Here is a 15,709-nt window from a genome sequence, read left to right on the forward strand (position 1 = left end):
AGAGAGAGACAGAGAGAGACAGAGAGACAGAGAGAGACAGAGAGAGAATTAGCTAGGCAATCATTTATCTCTCTACTTGATCTGGCATAAGACAGATATAAATAAAACCAGTACTACTCCTCGCTTCTTAAGTCTTACACCTCTCCCTTCTCAAAGGATTCAGTCATTACCATGTAGAATAAAGGGTGGTGGCAGGAATTCCAGCTGAAAGGACTTTAGAGAAACTAGGGCAGGGTTAACCACACAGTGCTAATCATAAAACACACATGCTCATGGGCCAGTCAAGTGGACAAAATGAAATTCCTCCTTCTCAGGGCTGGGAGCTTGTTATTTGCATGACACTAAACAATTGCAACCACAATCCTAGGCCTTCCCTTTTACTTGCCTCATCTTGGACCTTATCCCAATTCTTGGTTTTGATTCCTACCTATACCCTTTTCAGCTCTATTGCTCATCTGCCTAGGCTTTGATCTTGGCTTATTCAGTCTTTGAGCCTAACCTTACCTGAAAAGGAATTTTCCAGTTGCAGCTTCCTTCAGTCCCATCTACTGCTAACCAAATCAGCACAGAGGACTCTGCTCAGCTGCCTCCCCTTGGCAGTACCTTACCCTACAGTACCCTAGGATCATAGGATCCAGACCCAAAGGAAAATAAAAATCAGCAAGAATTCATTAAGCAACTACTGATGGGTACTAAGTGCTGGGGATATAAATACAATTAAGCAGAAAGATTGACTATGTGTTCAAGTAGCTGGCAATCTGTTTCCTCCATAATCAATTCACTATCTCACTCACTATAGCAGCTTTACAACACTTTTCATCCCTCCTCAAGCTTCCATGGCTCCCCTTTCTCCACACTTTCTCAGCTAAGAACCTTGCCTCATGTCACTGAAAAAATTTAGGCCATTTGTCAAGAGCTCCTTTTTCTCCCCTCCTCCTCACCTCATATCACTTGGATCTCCATCTTCACTCCAGTCTCACATGAAGAGATGGCCCTTTGCCATGCCAGGCAAACTGTTCTATGTATACAAATGATCCTACTCCATCCCATCTTCTCCAGAAGATTATTCCCTCTAAAACCCTTATTTCATCACTAATTTTCTATTTCTCCCAGTCTTCTAACTACTTCCTTACAGCTACAAACAGGTACAATCTTTCCCTCATCCTCAAAAGACCCTTACTTGATCCATCTTCATTAGCTATTTTCCTACACCTCTCCTCCCTTTCATGACTAAACTCCTTGAAAAGGCCATCTACATCTAATTCCCCCACTGCCTTTCCTTTCACTCTCTTCTTAACTCTTTGCAGTCTAACTTCCAAGTATATCATTTAACTGAAAGTTTTTCAAAGTTACCAATGATCTCTTAGTTGTCAAATCTAATGGTTTTTTCTCTGCTCTTATTCTTGTTGACCTCTCTGTAGCCTTTGACACTTTTGATCACCCTCTTCTCCTTGTTATTCTCTTCATTCTAGGTTTCCCCAAACTACTCTCTCCCAATTCTCCTACCTGTCTGATGGTTTCTTCTCAGTCTCCTTTGCTGAATTTTCATCCACATCATGCCTTCAAACAGTGGAGGTCTCTCACAACTCTGTTCTATTCTCCCATATATGATTTCTCTTGATGATTTCATCAGTCTGTGGATTCAGTCATCATCTCTATGCTGATGATTCTTCTGAGTTCAAATCAAGTCTCAGACTAGCTATGTGATGCCCAGGTAAGTCATTTAACTTCTTTCTGTCTCAGTCTCCTTTTCTGTAAAAATGGGGATAATAATGGCTCCTACCACCCAGAGTTGTTGAGAGAATAAAATGAGTTAAATTTTGTGAAGTGTTTGTGAACCTTAAAAAGTATCATATAATTGCTAGCTGTTGCTGTTGTTATTCTCAAATCTATTTGCCCAGTTGTAATCTCTCTCCTAACCTTGGATCTTGCTGAATTTTAGACATATCTAACTGGATGTCCTGTAGACAGCTTAAATTAGCATGTCCAAAACTGAACTCAACCTTCCCTTCTTCCTAACTTTACTATTACTGTTGAGGGTACCACCATCTTTCCAATCATCAGGTTCACCACCTAGGTGCCATGTTTGAATCCTCACTCTTTTTTACTCCCTAAATCCAATCATTTTCCAATTTTACTTTTGTAACATCTTTCCTGTAAGCCCCTTTCTCTTCTCTGATAGTGCCACCACCCTAATTCAGACCCTCATCACCTTAAGCCTGGACTATTGCAATAGCCTTCTGGTTGGTCTTCCTTTCCCAAGTCTCTCCTCATTCCAGTCAGTCTTCCACGCTGTCAAACTAATCTTCTTAAAGCACAAGTCTGACCATATCACCCTGCTCCATCCACTCAATAAACTCCAATAGCTTCTTTCACCTTCAGCATCAAGTATAAAATCCTCTGTTTTACATTTAAGGACTTTTATAACCTGGCCCCTTCCTACCTTTATAGCATTCTTATTTCTTACCACCACAACCCCTCACTTCCATGTACTCTGCAATCCAGTAACACTGGCTCCCTTGCTATTCCTTGAGCAAGAAATTCCACAACCCAACTCTATAAATTTTCAGCAACTGCCCTCCTTGCCTCAAATTATCACCTAGCTTCCCTGGTTTCCTTCAATTTCCAACTAAAATCTCACCTCCTACAAGACACTTTTCCTAGTCCTCAAACTTACTCCCTTCCCTCTGAGATTATTTCCAATTAATCCTATATGTTTTATGAACCTTAAAAAAGTGCCATATAATTGCTAGTTGTTATTATTGTTATTCTGAAATCTATTTTCCCAGTTGTAACCTTTATGTTTGTGCATAGTTGCTTGAATGTCATCTCTTCCATTAGACTGAGAGTAGGCACCCTTTTATTTAACCTTTTTTGGTATTCCCAGTGCTTAGCGTTGTACCTGGCACATATTAATAAATATATGTCGATTTATTAATTGATAGATAATGAGAGTAGATCACACATAAAAGGGAGCTGAAAAAGTGGAGGTGGGGAGAAAAGATACCCTAAAGGTGACATGTGGCAAACTCTGAAGAATGAAGCATGACTTGTCTGGGTCCTTCCTCAAATCATAGGTTTAGGGAGGTATTCATCAGTGGGCATTCAGTGGCAAAGAGAATAGGTAGCTAAAGGGTAGTGGCCAAGTCTACAAAGACCTAAAAATCACCTAGTCCAACTTCCATATTATACAGAGAAGAAATCAAGACCTAGGAAGGTTAAATGATTTGTATGTCACAGGAGTAGAAAGCAGTACAGCTGGGATTCTAGATTCTAAACTCTAAATCTGGTGCTCTTTTCACTACACTATTCTAAGAGGAAGACAAACTACTCATTTTTTTCCAGTTATTTAATTTCAACCAACTGAAGATTTTTACCAGATAGATCTGTCTTCCTTTAACTCATCAGGTCATCAGTTTCAGAAGCTCTAAAATAAAAGCATGACAATATAAATAATAATCCAGTTACAAACTAAGAAGGAAGACAATTCATGGAATTAACAGCAAAGGTACCCAGTTAGATGAAGCTACTCAAGTTTTAGTCAGTTCAATTAGGATTTTTATTTGAAATGTGAATTTTCTGATTCTGATGCTTTTTGTCTTGCCTTCTCCTGCTTTTGATCTGGATAGAGAATGGAACGTTTCTCTAGGAGACACTCATCTCCTCCTGAGTAAATATTCCATTCAGTGTTTAAGAAAAACAAATAAGGGCTTGTTTACAGCATGTTTCTTCTTATTAACAGGCAATTTCCTGCTCTTTCTGCAGGAAAAAAAGGATGAAAGGAACAACAAAAAATAAAGAATAAAAAATGAAAACAACAAAAAAATAGTAAGTCATAAAAGCAATTATTCCAAGAAGGTGGGGAATGATATAGGGTAATCATATCCCTTTGGAGACAATGATTTGGGACCACTCAACTGCATTGAATAATATTTCAGGTGCATTATTATCTTTTAGTAACCACATATTTTCTGATGTCATGTTGCTTCAGTATGTGTAGTGCAATACATTTGGCTGGAATCTTTGGTTAGTTCAGCTACCTTTTCCAATGTTTCACAAACGACTTTTGTGGTTTAAAACAGATAGCCCATTAGTTGCTTTCAAAAGTCCAATATTTGGAGGGGTGATGAAGGGCAGTCAAATCAAACTGAAATATACTTTCTCATACATATCTGGCTCCCTCCTCTAAGCTTGTGTTTTAGTGAAAGTATTAGCAAACACACACAGCAGACTTCTGGAGATATATAATGGCTATCATGCTTATATTTCTTACCAAGAAACTACATGATGCAATCCACAAATACAGGCAAGTTTAAAAACATCCCTCAGGAGGCAGAATCAAGGTGGTGGAGTAGAAACAAGACCTCCACACAGCCCCAGCTCCCACCAGCACCAATTCATGTAAAAGGGGACTCTGAACAAACTTTGGAGCTACAGAACCCACAAAATGACACAGAGAAGCTAACCTCCCACTGAGGACAGCCGGGCAGGCCGGCAGGAATTGGCCAGAGCAGTGCTCTGGGAGCCAAGTCCAGCCCCATGGCCAGGTTTTAGCCCCAGGGTGGGCCTGACCAACCAACAGCTGGAGGGACTCCAGATAACCAGCAGCTGTGTCAATCCAGAATTATCAACACATAGATGCTAAGGACAAAGTGAGAGGTCAGTGCAGTGTGGACTTTGGGACCCAGTATTTGGGAGTGCGTCAGCTTTTGCCCCCGGGGCAAGAAGCCGCTGCCTTGGCTGTATAGCTGCCCCTATGTGGCAGCTTTAGCTCCTGCCCTGCAGAGTGTAGGGGGACCAAGCGACCAGTCTGAAGGGTAATCGCTCTTGCTTTAACCTGCTTGGATCTGGATTGTGGTCTAGGGTGGAGATCCTGGGGTGTCCGACCAGCTTGCCAGAGCATGTGGAGGCTTCAGAGAGAACACCCAACTAATACCTCCGGCAGCTGAGAAAGCCCCAGTGTTTGGAATGAAGCTCCCTCATCTGGTGGCAGAGTCCTACTGTGGCAAAAAGCCCAAAAGTCAAGTAATTGAGTGGCAAGATGACCAGGCAAAGGAAGCAAACCAAGCAAAGAATCCAACATTAGACTCCTATTTTGGGGACAAAAAGGATCAAAGCATGGAATAGGAGGAAGACAGTGAAGTCAGAACTCCTGCAGCAAAAGCTTCCAAGAAAAATACAAGCTGGTTACAGGCCATAGAGAACCTTAAGAAGCAGATAAGAGAAGTGGAGGAAAAATTGGGAAGAGAAATGAGAATGATGCAAGAAAATTATGAAATGAGAGTCAACAGCCTGACTGAGGAAAATAACACCTTAAAAAATAGACTAACTCAAATGGCAAAAGAGGCTCAAAAAGGCAATGAGGAGAATTAAAACCTGAATTTGCCAGGTGGAAAAAGAATCTCAAAAGCTCACTGAGGAGAATCATTCATTCAGAATTAGATTGGAGCAAATGGAAGCTAATGACTTTATGAGAAATCAAGATGCTGTTAAACAGATCCAAACAAATGAAAGAATAGAAGGCAATGTGAAATGTCTCATGGGAAAAACTACTGACCTGGAAAATAGATCCAGGAGAGATAATTTAAAAATTATTGGACTACCTGAAAGCCATGATCAAAGAAAAATCTAGAAATCATTCTCCAAGAAATTTCAAGGAAAACTGCCCTGATGTTTTAGAATCAGAGGGCAAAATAGAGGCTGAAAGAATCCACCTATTACCCCCTGAAACAGATCCCAAAAAGAAAACTAGAAATATTATATCCACGTTCTGAAGTTCCCAGATCAAAGAGAGAATATTACAAGCATCCAGGAAGAAACAATTTGAATATTGTGGAAACACAATCAGGATAACTCAGGATCTGGCAGCTTCTATATTAAGGGTTCAAAGGGCTTGGAATATGATATTCCAGAGGTCAAAGGAGCTGGGATTAAAACCAAGAATCACCTACCCAGCAAAACTGAGTATCATGTTTCAGGGGCAAATATGGTCATTCAGTGGAATAGAGTACTTTCAAGCATTCTGATGAAAAAACCAGAGTTGAATAGAAAATTTGACATTCAGATACAAGAAGCAAGAGAAGCATGAGAAGGTAAAGAGGGAAAAGAAATCATAAGGAACTTATCAAAGTTGAACTATTAAAATCCTACATGGAAAAACGATAATTGTAACTAATTAAACTTTTCTCAGTATGAAAATAGTTGAAGGGAATATATATATATATATATATACACACATATATATGTATATATATATATATATTGGAGGGTATATGGGCATATGAATACATATGTGAATATGTGTGTATATGTTTATAGGTATACATAGATAGAGGGCACAGGACCAATTTAATAGGAAGGGATGATACTTAAAAGGTGAAATTAAGAGGTGAGAGAGGAATATAATGGGAGGAGATGGGGAGAGACAGAATGGGGTAAACTATCTCATATAGAAGAGGCAAGGGAAACTGGTTACAATGGAGGGGAAGAATAGAAAGGCAAAAGTGAATGGGTCAACCTTATTCTGATTGAATTTGGCTCAGGGAAGGAATGACATACACACTAAATAGGGTATCTCATCCTACAAGAGAGTAGGGGGGAAGGGAATGAGAGGGGGGATGATGGAAGGGAGGGCAGGCTTGGGGGGGAGGGAAGTTGGAAGCACCCATTTTGAAAAGGGACAGGATCAAAGTAGAGAATAGAACAAGGGGGAGGTGTGATAGGAGGGAGGGAAATATAGTCAGTCTTTTACAATATATCTACTATGGTAATGTTTTGCATTAGCTACACATGTACAACCTATACTGAATTGCTTATCTTCCCAGTAAGGGTGGGTGACGAGGGAGGAAGGAAATGAATTTGGAATTCAAAGTTTTAAACTGAAATGTTTAAATATAAATATATATATATATACTATTATTAATACTATTTTACATATAATTGGAAAATAAGTTATACAGGCACTGGGTCATAGAGATCCACCATGCCCTAACTGGAAAAGTCAAAGGGGGTATGGGAGAAGATATGGGAGAGAGCAAATTGGAGGAGGGGATATCCTGTGGGACTGCTGTTTTGGGGCGGTAGGTAGGGGGAAAATGGGGAGAAAATTTGTAACTCAAAACCTGGCGGAAATGAATAATGTAAACCAGAAGTTAATAAAGCATTTGAAAAATGAAAAAAACAAACAAACAAAAAAACCATCCCTCAAAACTTCATCCCATAAATCTCAGACCTAATCAGGAACTTTCTCAATGACATCCTTATCAATTAGTCCTCCAGTTTTTTTGTTTGAAGGCTTAAGCCTAACTTTGTCTCTCTATAATTTCTACACATCACACCTGGTTTCTCCAATTGGAGCCAAACAGAATTAAGTTCAAGACCTTTTTCTAAATGACAAGACTACTTGCTATCACAGCCCTGTATGTATACTCTTCTCTAAGCTAAAAATTTCTAGTTCCTTCAACCACTTCTTTTTTTGGCATGGTTTCATGTACGTGTTGGTCAGTCTATTTGGCACACATTCCACCTTGTCAGTGCTGTTCCTAAAATATTTGACTCCAACCCAGTTCTCCAACCATGGCCTCACCAGGATAGGGTATTGCTTCTTGACCTTTAGGCTAGGATCAAGTGTAGTACCAGCATAGAATATCAAGTTCTGCTGGACCTCCTTTTTTCTGAACAATCTTAATTCTGTTATTGTAGCCTAATATCACATTAACATTTTTTTTAGCTACCATGTCACAGTTTTGACTCATGTTGAGCTTTCAATCCACCAAAACTTCTGGTTATTTTTCACTTAAATTCTTGCCTAACCATATCTCTTTACCCTTTCCATACTTGTGCAGTCTATATTTTAAATCCAAGGGTAGGACTTCACAGTTATGCCTACTAAATTTCATCTGTATAGAAGTGTGGCATAATGTGCCGGTCTCTAAAAAAGGCCATAATCCTCTGGAGGACTGGCCCCAAGGAGGGTCCGATTAACCATTCTGAGAGTGGAAAGTAGGTTGAATTCCACCCTCCCCTTGAAAGTAATTTATGGCACCTGTCTACAACACAACTTTACCTGCTTTTATCCCTTAGAACACCTTTTCTCTGTCCCCTTCCTCTGAAATATAAGCTCACAGCCTCTCTTGTCTCATTCAGAACCTCACTACCTCTTTCCTATCTATTGCTTCCTAATCGGTCCTTCTGTTTCAAGAATCTTCCTTTTCTAAGCCTCCACACAGCTGCCAACATGATCTCCCGAAAGTGCAAGTTTGACCATGTCACTCCCCTACTCAAAAAATTCTAACAGTTCCCTATTGACTATAGGACCAAATATTTTTTCATCTTTATCTTTTTTATATATTTTTGTAACCTTTATTATATGTGTGTGTATGTATGTGTGTATATATAATATACATATATATATATATATATAAGCATTACTACAGTAAGAGGGAAGGGAGCAGGGAATAAGCATTTATATAGTCCCCACTATGGCCCAGATATTGTGCTAAGTGCTTTTTATAAATATTATTTCATACTACTCATGCTGTGGTATGCATATATAATTCACAAATAAGCAAATATATACATATTGAGGTTATAAACTCAAAATTTTTCACTGGTAGGGTGAATGTTCAAAAAAGTGTGGAACCACTGGAATAATGACTAGAGATCTGGCTTCAGAGTCAAGAAACGCAGAGTGAGTGGGTGAGTCACTTATCCTCTCATTGACTCAGGCTATTTAACAATTTATGCTGTTGAGAAGGTACTGATCTTCATGGGTAGAGGGAGTTTCTTCATTGGGAATTCTCTGCATCATTAAAATCAAAAGTCTAGTAAAACACACAAATCTTATTAGATTTGATCTGTCATTATAGCTTTTCAGGATATTTTTGGTTCTTGATCCTGAAATACAGGGTTTTAGTTATACTCGACAGCTCCATGGGAGGGATGGGACGAGGGTCTAGACCGGAGATTTCATTGGTGTGAGGAACTCGCAGTGGGAAACTCCTTTCCTTAAGGCAGATTAGCAACTCTCTATAATTTAGAATTTTAGAGTTGCTTGTGGGCATTGTGAGGTATCTTACCTGTAATTATATAGCTTCATATAGCTTGAAAGGGTTTATATAAGCTTATAATTTATGTCTTCATTAAGTTATTGATAAAAATGTTCAACAGAATAGGACCAAGGACAATGGCATTCCACTAGAGATCTTTTAGAACTAAGTTAACAACCCATTAACATTACTCTTTGTTTCTGCTGAACAACCAATTCCAAATTCTCCTAAATGTGCCATCTCTCCATCTTAGCCACAAGGATGTGAAAAACTTTGACAAATGTCTTGTTGGAATCTTTGTATGGTGTGTTTATCACTTTCCTCTGGCCCATCAATCTAGGAAGCCTGTCAAAGAAGAAAATGAGGTAGATCTAGCTTGGATTTATCTTTTATAAAACCTTGGAGGCTCTTAAATGATCCCTTTCTAGGTGCTCACAAAACATAGCTCTAATAGTACGTTCTAGAATATTGGAGGAGTTTAAGTCAAACTATGTTTGGTCCTTAGCAACAGGCAGAGTTTCCAAAATCCACCTTTACCCTTTTTTTGATATATCCATTATAATGATGATGATGACTGTGATGATACTGTTTATAATGACAATGATAATGATATCTAGCATTTATATAGATATATAAATAGAATTTGCAAAGAACTTTTATAAATATTATCTCATTTGATCCTCACAACAATCCTGTAGGTAGATTATTATTATCCCCATATTATTATTCCCATTATTATCAGATGAGGAAACTGAGTATACAGAAGTTAAGTGACTTGCCCAAGGTCACATAGGTAGTAAATCTTTGAGGCTAGATTTGACCTCAGTCCTGACTCCAAATGCAGCACTCTATCCACTATACCACCTAGCTGCCTTCTGATTCTATAGTACTGCTGATTTCAATTCTTTCCATCTCCTTCTTTTGTGTTATCTATACTTCCCAGTATAAGATTCATTCTTCCTAAGAGAGAGCTAGGCTTTGAAGGATGGGTGAGATTTAGAGGAATGGTAATCCAAAGGTGGGAATCAAAGATGAAATGAAAAAGGTATGTGTGAAGAATGGTGAGTAGACTATTCTGGCCTGAATAGAAGGTTTAAGTTGGAAAACATTCACAGGTCGTAAAATAGTAGTTCTGCCATCATTTAACTGGCATCTCTAGTAAGTTTTTTCATCTTTGTTGACCTCAATTTCCTCACTAGCAAAATGATGGAGTTTGATTAAATAATCTCCAAGTTCCTTTCCAGTTCTAATATTCTATGACTAAAATGGTTTTTAAAAGTAGGGAATTTCAGGCTTAGAAATTTGAACTTTTTCCTGTGGGTAGTGGAGAACCACTGAAAAATGTTAGGCCAAGGAGTGACTTGATTAAAATGGTGTTCATATATGTTTAATCTCATTGTATTTTGTAGGTTTGATTAAAGGGATGAGATACAGGAAAACCAATGATGATGCTACTGCAAGAGAAGATGTGGCAAAAGGCCTTATAGGAAAGTGTGGAAAAGAAGGCATGGATTTCAGAAACTTTAGGGAAAAGAATCCACGGGACTTGGAGTAGGCAGGAAAAAAAGAGGACATGAGGTCTGACTATACCAGCTAATTCTGAACAAGCCAATAAGCTAACTCTCATGCAGATTCTGGAAGTTGAGCCAAAGAACATGACAGCAGGGAACATTCACTTGCTAAAAGTTCAAATTAGTAAAGGATGCATAAAGGAACATTTATGCCATTTCTTGCCCACACAGTTATCCCTGGAGTCCCAACACTCCCCAAATCTGGGATATGTGACAGCACAAATGTTTCCTAAGTTTGAGACATGTAGCCCTAGATGAGGAAATCCTCAAAAATATTTGCTGGTGGGAACTTTTGATAACATAAGCACCATGAGTCAATTTATTACAGCACTGAGTAATAGCATATTACAGTGTAGGTCAGTATGAAGGATTGAGTAAACACAACAGTGAAAGCAGCTACACCTGTGTTGTGTAAGTCACACAGCAATAGAAAGACTTGAAAATACCAATAGTTTGTCTAATAGTTTACATATGTTTTTGCAATCTATGGTAATGATGGCCTCTGGACTTACTCCTCTAGAGGAATATGTAGAAGATAACTCTTCCATTTTTAAGCATGGGTGACTGAAAGAATCATGGTCCCACCAAAAGAAATTAGAATTTCAGGATCATGTAAAAGTTTGCAGAGGAGAAAAAGTGATATTTGGGATTTACAAATATTTTCTTCGAAGGGATAAGTAATTTTCAGTAAGTAATTAAAAATATGGTCCTGTAGTTTGGAAGAGAACTCCGGCCTGGGATACAGATTTGGCAACCACCATTATGTCAATGCGTGAAGCCAAGAAAATGTATGGTCTTTCTGAGGAACAACATTCTGAGAGGACAAAGTATTGAGAGGGCTAACTGAGCTATAAGGAGTGACCATAGGGGAAAGAGGGAAAAAGTGGAGCCACAACGCATGAACAAATGAATGAATGAGGTCTAAGTTTCACACAGAATTCACACAGTATGCCATACTCAGCTTCCTGTGGATATAGGGTTAGGATTTGTGATTTCATTGATAAGTCCCATCCTACTACCAATGCAAATTGGTACCTTCTCCAACTTAGTCTTAAAAGCATTCTTTAGGGTATTAAGATGTTAAGTGACTTGTGCAAGGTCTAACAGCTTGTATGTATCAGAGGCAGGATTTGAACTTTTTTTCCTGACTTTAAGGTCGTCTCTACTCACTATGCCTCACAGTCTCTCTTTCTTGAAAACAAGTGAATATTTTTATGTTTCAACTTCTCCAACAAGCTACTGAAGAATAAGGCCTTCCCACTTTCCCTTTCAGTAGCAGCAGCAAAATGCTTATGGAAAATGTTTATCTCTAAGTGACTGTGGATGAGTGTAGAGATAGAGATGGAGATGAGGGTAGATGAGGGGATTCACAGCAGAGAGCTTGAATCTTCCAGTAGAGTAGGAGCCAAGATCATCTTAGAATCGGTATTATGTTTTCCTTCTTCTCATTACCTGAGGCACCTGTACAGAGTTTCTTGATACAAAGCCCCCAAAAGTGGCATAAGTAAGGTGGGACTAGACAGCATGCTGACCATGTAGCATTCAGCAAGAGTACAACGAATATAGGTCCTCTATTTTCTGGGATAGTATTGATTTTAAGAAATAAAAGTACAATTTGCAAATGAGAAATTTTTAAAAGGAGTCACATTTGTCAAACATGTCCCTATTTTTGGTTCTCAAAATTATGGTCAGCATACTATTTACAAATTTTGTTGTCATTCAGTCATTTCAGTTGTGTCTGACTCTCTATGACCCCATTTGGGGTTTTTCGGGCAAAAATTCTAGAGCTGTTTGCCATTTCCTTCTCTGGCTCATTTTACAGATGAAGAAACTGAGCTAAACGGGGTCAAGTGACTTGCCCCGGGACACACAGCTTGTAAGTTTCTGAGGCCAGATTTGAACTCAGGAAGATGAGTGTCCCTAACCTTAGGCATAGCACTCTATGTGCTGTACCACCTAGCTGCCCTATTTATAATTACTCACACATAGATAGTGCTTTAAGGTTTACAAAGCAATATTTCTTTCCAAACAACAAATCAAGTCAACAAGCTCTCTTTAAGCAACTGATATGCAACAGAGACTATGCTAAATGAGTATTATTTACCCCCTTTTACAAATTAGGTAAGAGGATGAGTGACTTGTTTTAGTGTCAGAAGCAAGAGTTTGAACCTGGGTCTCTGCTGACTCAAGTCCCACAGTCTTTCCACTGTATCATTCTACTTCGATGCAAAATACATGTTTCAAAGAAAACTCTTTCTCTAGGATCATGAATACAAAGTACCTTCGAGATGTCTTAATTGAATGTCATGATAAAATTAGCACATTTAACTGCTATTTTTAAAACAGGGAGATAGAACAACATAATTATACAATAAATAGCAAAGAATTTAGTAGTACAATTTTTTTAGTTGTATATCTTCATTTCCTTTCTCTCTTGAGTATTATTATTTCAGTAAACTCTGCTATGCCTGTCAATATTAGCTTAAGCAGCTGTTAAAATAAGTAACATGGAATGCTTAAAAGACAGTGGATATAGGTCAAGTAAAACCAACTGTACTTTATTTGGTAGAGAAAAAAACTTAAAAAAAACAAATTTAAAAGAAGATACAGGTCAAAGTAACAAGAATTTTGGAGAAATATGAATGAAAATTCTAATTTCCATCTGGTTTCTGTCCAAGAGACTTGTACTAATGGAGCTGTCCAGTGGGCTGTCCAGTCAAATGCACAATATGCTTCTTCCCCCTCGTCTTTCCTGTATAGATTGTTGGGCCAGATTCTTTGAGTATTCATGAATCTTCTTTAGAAGTCTCTGTAATGTTATGGGGCTTGATACAATCAGCAAAACACCATTTGCAATATGATATGTGATGGGTGGAAACAGGTAGAGCATAAAACAATGGTAAATGTTGCACAAGTAGCATAAAAAAAATTTCATCATAGAGATGCACAATCAGAAAAGAAGTTGGACCAGTCATTTAGCAGGAGGACCATCTAACAATCATAATCTACTGCTGGAATCAGGGGGTAGGACATGTGCCCGATCCTTTCCCACTGTGAAACTTGTCTGCTTTAGGATCCTACACAAGAAGAAGGCAGTATTGAGTTCAGTACTGACAGAACCTGGGCCCTCATGGCTGTGCTTAGGCTTCCTTTCCTCACATGCTACCTCACCCTGATTCCCCCTTGGGAATGGTTTACTTAACATTTGGGTTTGGGTTCATATCCAGAATTTCTACAAAGGGAGAGTAGAAAGGTAGTCAGTGTACAATAGGGATCAGGTATGGGACAGACATTTATTTCCTTAAATACAAAACTCACACAACTGCATACTGACAGATGCTTAAAAATAGGATTCTGTGACTTAATTTGTAACTATGGTTATATACCCCTGGGAAGCTGCTGCTTAAACCTTACCAGAACATTAAGCAGCTTGTGGGATTGCTTAATAAGTCTAGCTACCCTGCACTGTTCCCTCAGTCTGTGTCTACTAGACAGCCAGGCATCGGCTTGGACTTCTCCTACTCTTCCTCTTTGGGACCTTCTCTGACACCAATCAGCTTGACCCAATGGGGCTGGGACCATCAGTCCTCTCAAACTCCTAAGGCCAGTCCAAGGCTCAAAGGAGACTTCCATGCTCTACAGCAGAGAGGAAAAGGAGAGAAACCAGAACCAAAGGTGGTCATACCTTTTTGAAAGGTCCACTGAGTCACCAGCTCTTCCTACTCAGTGGTCAATAAGAGGGTTGCTTTGTCATCTCAAAACACAAACCCATCACGAAATATTTATTGGAGGACATGGATAAGATAAATGAGACAGTATTAGAAGGTGTGGATGAATTGTTACATGTTGGAAAGAGTTCCCATGGATGAGATCACAGATTCATTGAAGTTAGTGAAGGAATTAATTTTCTTCCTGCTATTTCCCATGATTAATACACACACACACACACACACACACACACACACACACACACAGTCACTTCCTTCTAGTTGGCAAAATGCAACATCTTTTGCTGTTCATGGGTTTACAATGACCTAAATTAGATTCATGATAATTTCCCTATTTAAATATTTTTTCCTCTATAGCTCTTATACAGCAAGCCTATAGTTATTAACTTGGAACTAGATCCTCAAAAGTGGATTTATTTGATTTCTTAATAACATTAAAAAGAACATTTTTAAAAGAGAAAAAATATTGCTAAATTGTCTAAATCTTGGGAATGATAATAACTAAACCTCCTCACTTCCTCCCAATAAAGCCATTAACAATACATGACAAACATTATTTTGTTCATTCTCCTTGTTTTCCTCAGCAAAATATGAGTCCTGTCCTGATCCGAGTATTTAAGGCAAAACTTTGGAGTACTGAAGAGGATTAGAGGCGTTTTGACCTGTCTAAGACCACACCAGGATACAGAAGAGGCTATAGGATGCTTTTACCAGCAAAGGATAAGAACTGTAATTTATGAAAGATTGGCTCAAAGACCAATACCAGGAAGAGGAGGCAGGTGAAGGAAGAAATACTGAGCTTTGAGGGTTGAGTTAAAGAATCTAAAGTGATGGGAGCTGCTATTACTTCACTCACCATCCCAGTGGTCTGATGTCTCCTTCATATGTGTACTGGCCTTAAATGCCCAGATGACAGGGCTGATACAATAAGCTTCCCAAGCACAGGGTTCCTATCTAATCTGCACTTGTTGAATTAGTACAGGGAAAACAGCATTATGAAATAATAATTATAATCTTTACATTTATTTGAAGAACACTTTATAGTCTTCACATCCATAATCATATTTGATCCTCAAATATGTCTTGTGAAGTAGGCAAGGCATGGATTATTATGCCCACTTCTTTGCTGTCAACCTATAGGAAAAACACTATTCACAGATATAGTGATACTCTAGAGTTACTTTTCCAGAGGGAGGTGTAATGGGAATGTAAATTTAAAGATCTTCCCTGCCCCTAGGCTAAAGTGCACCTGGAGCCTGAGGTGGGAGGCTTGTTTTTCAGTAGATACTTCTTGATTGGCCAGTGGGTCAATAAGATTGTTACATTCTCTGAGCCAGGAGAAGGCTATATAAGCCCTTATGTG

General features: G+C 38.7%; 2 long non-coding RNA genes across 3 annotated transcripts in view; one reads left to right on the forward strand and one right to left on the reverse strand.

Moving 5' to 3' along the window:
- Nucleotides 1–15,709, forward strand: part of LOC138143543 (uncharacterized) — a 141,502-nt gene that overhangs the window by 114,896 nt on the left and 10,897 nt on the right. The gene's annotated exons all lie outside the window — the stretch shown is intronic.
- The window catches only part of LOC138143544 (uncharacterized), a 35,148-nt gene that overhangs the window by 935 nt on the left and 18,504 nt on the right, over nt 1–15,709 (reverse strand). The gene's annotated exons all lie outside the window — the stretch shown is intronic.

This window comes from Petaurus breviceps, unplaced genomic scaffold (assembly GCF_028583685.1).
Source record: "Petaurus breviceps papuanus isolate PSGF00001 unplaced genomic scaffold, PetGlider_PUasm1.0 90644, whole genome shotgun sequence".
NCBI classification, from domain to species: domain Eukaryota; kingdom Metazoa; phylum Chordata; class Mammalia; order Diprotodontia; family Petauridae; genus Petaurus; species Petaurus breviceps.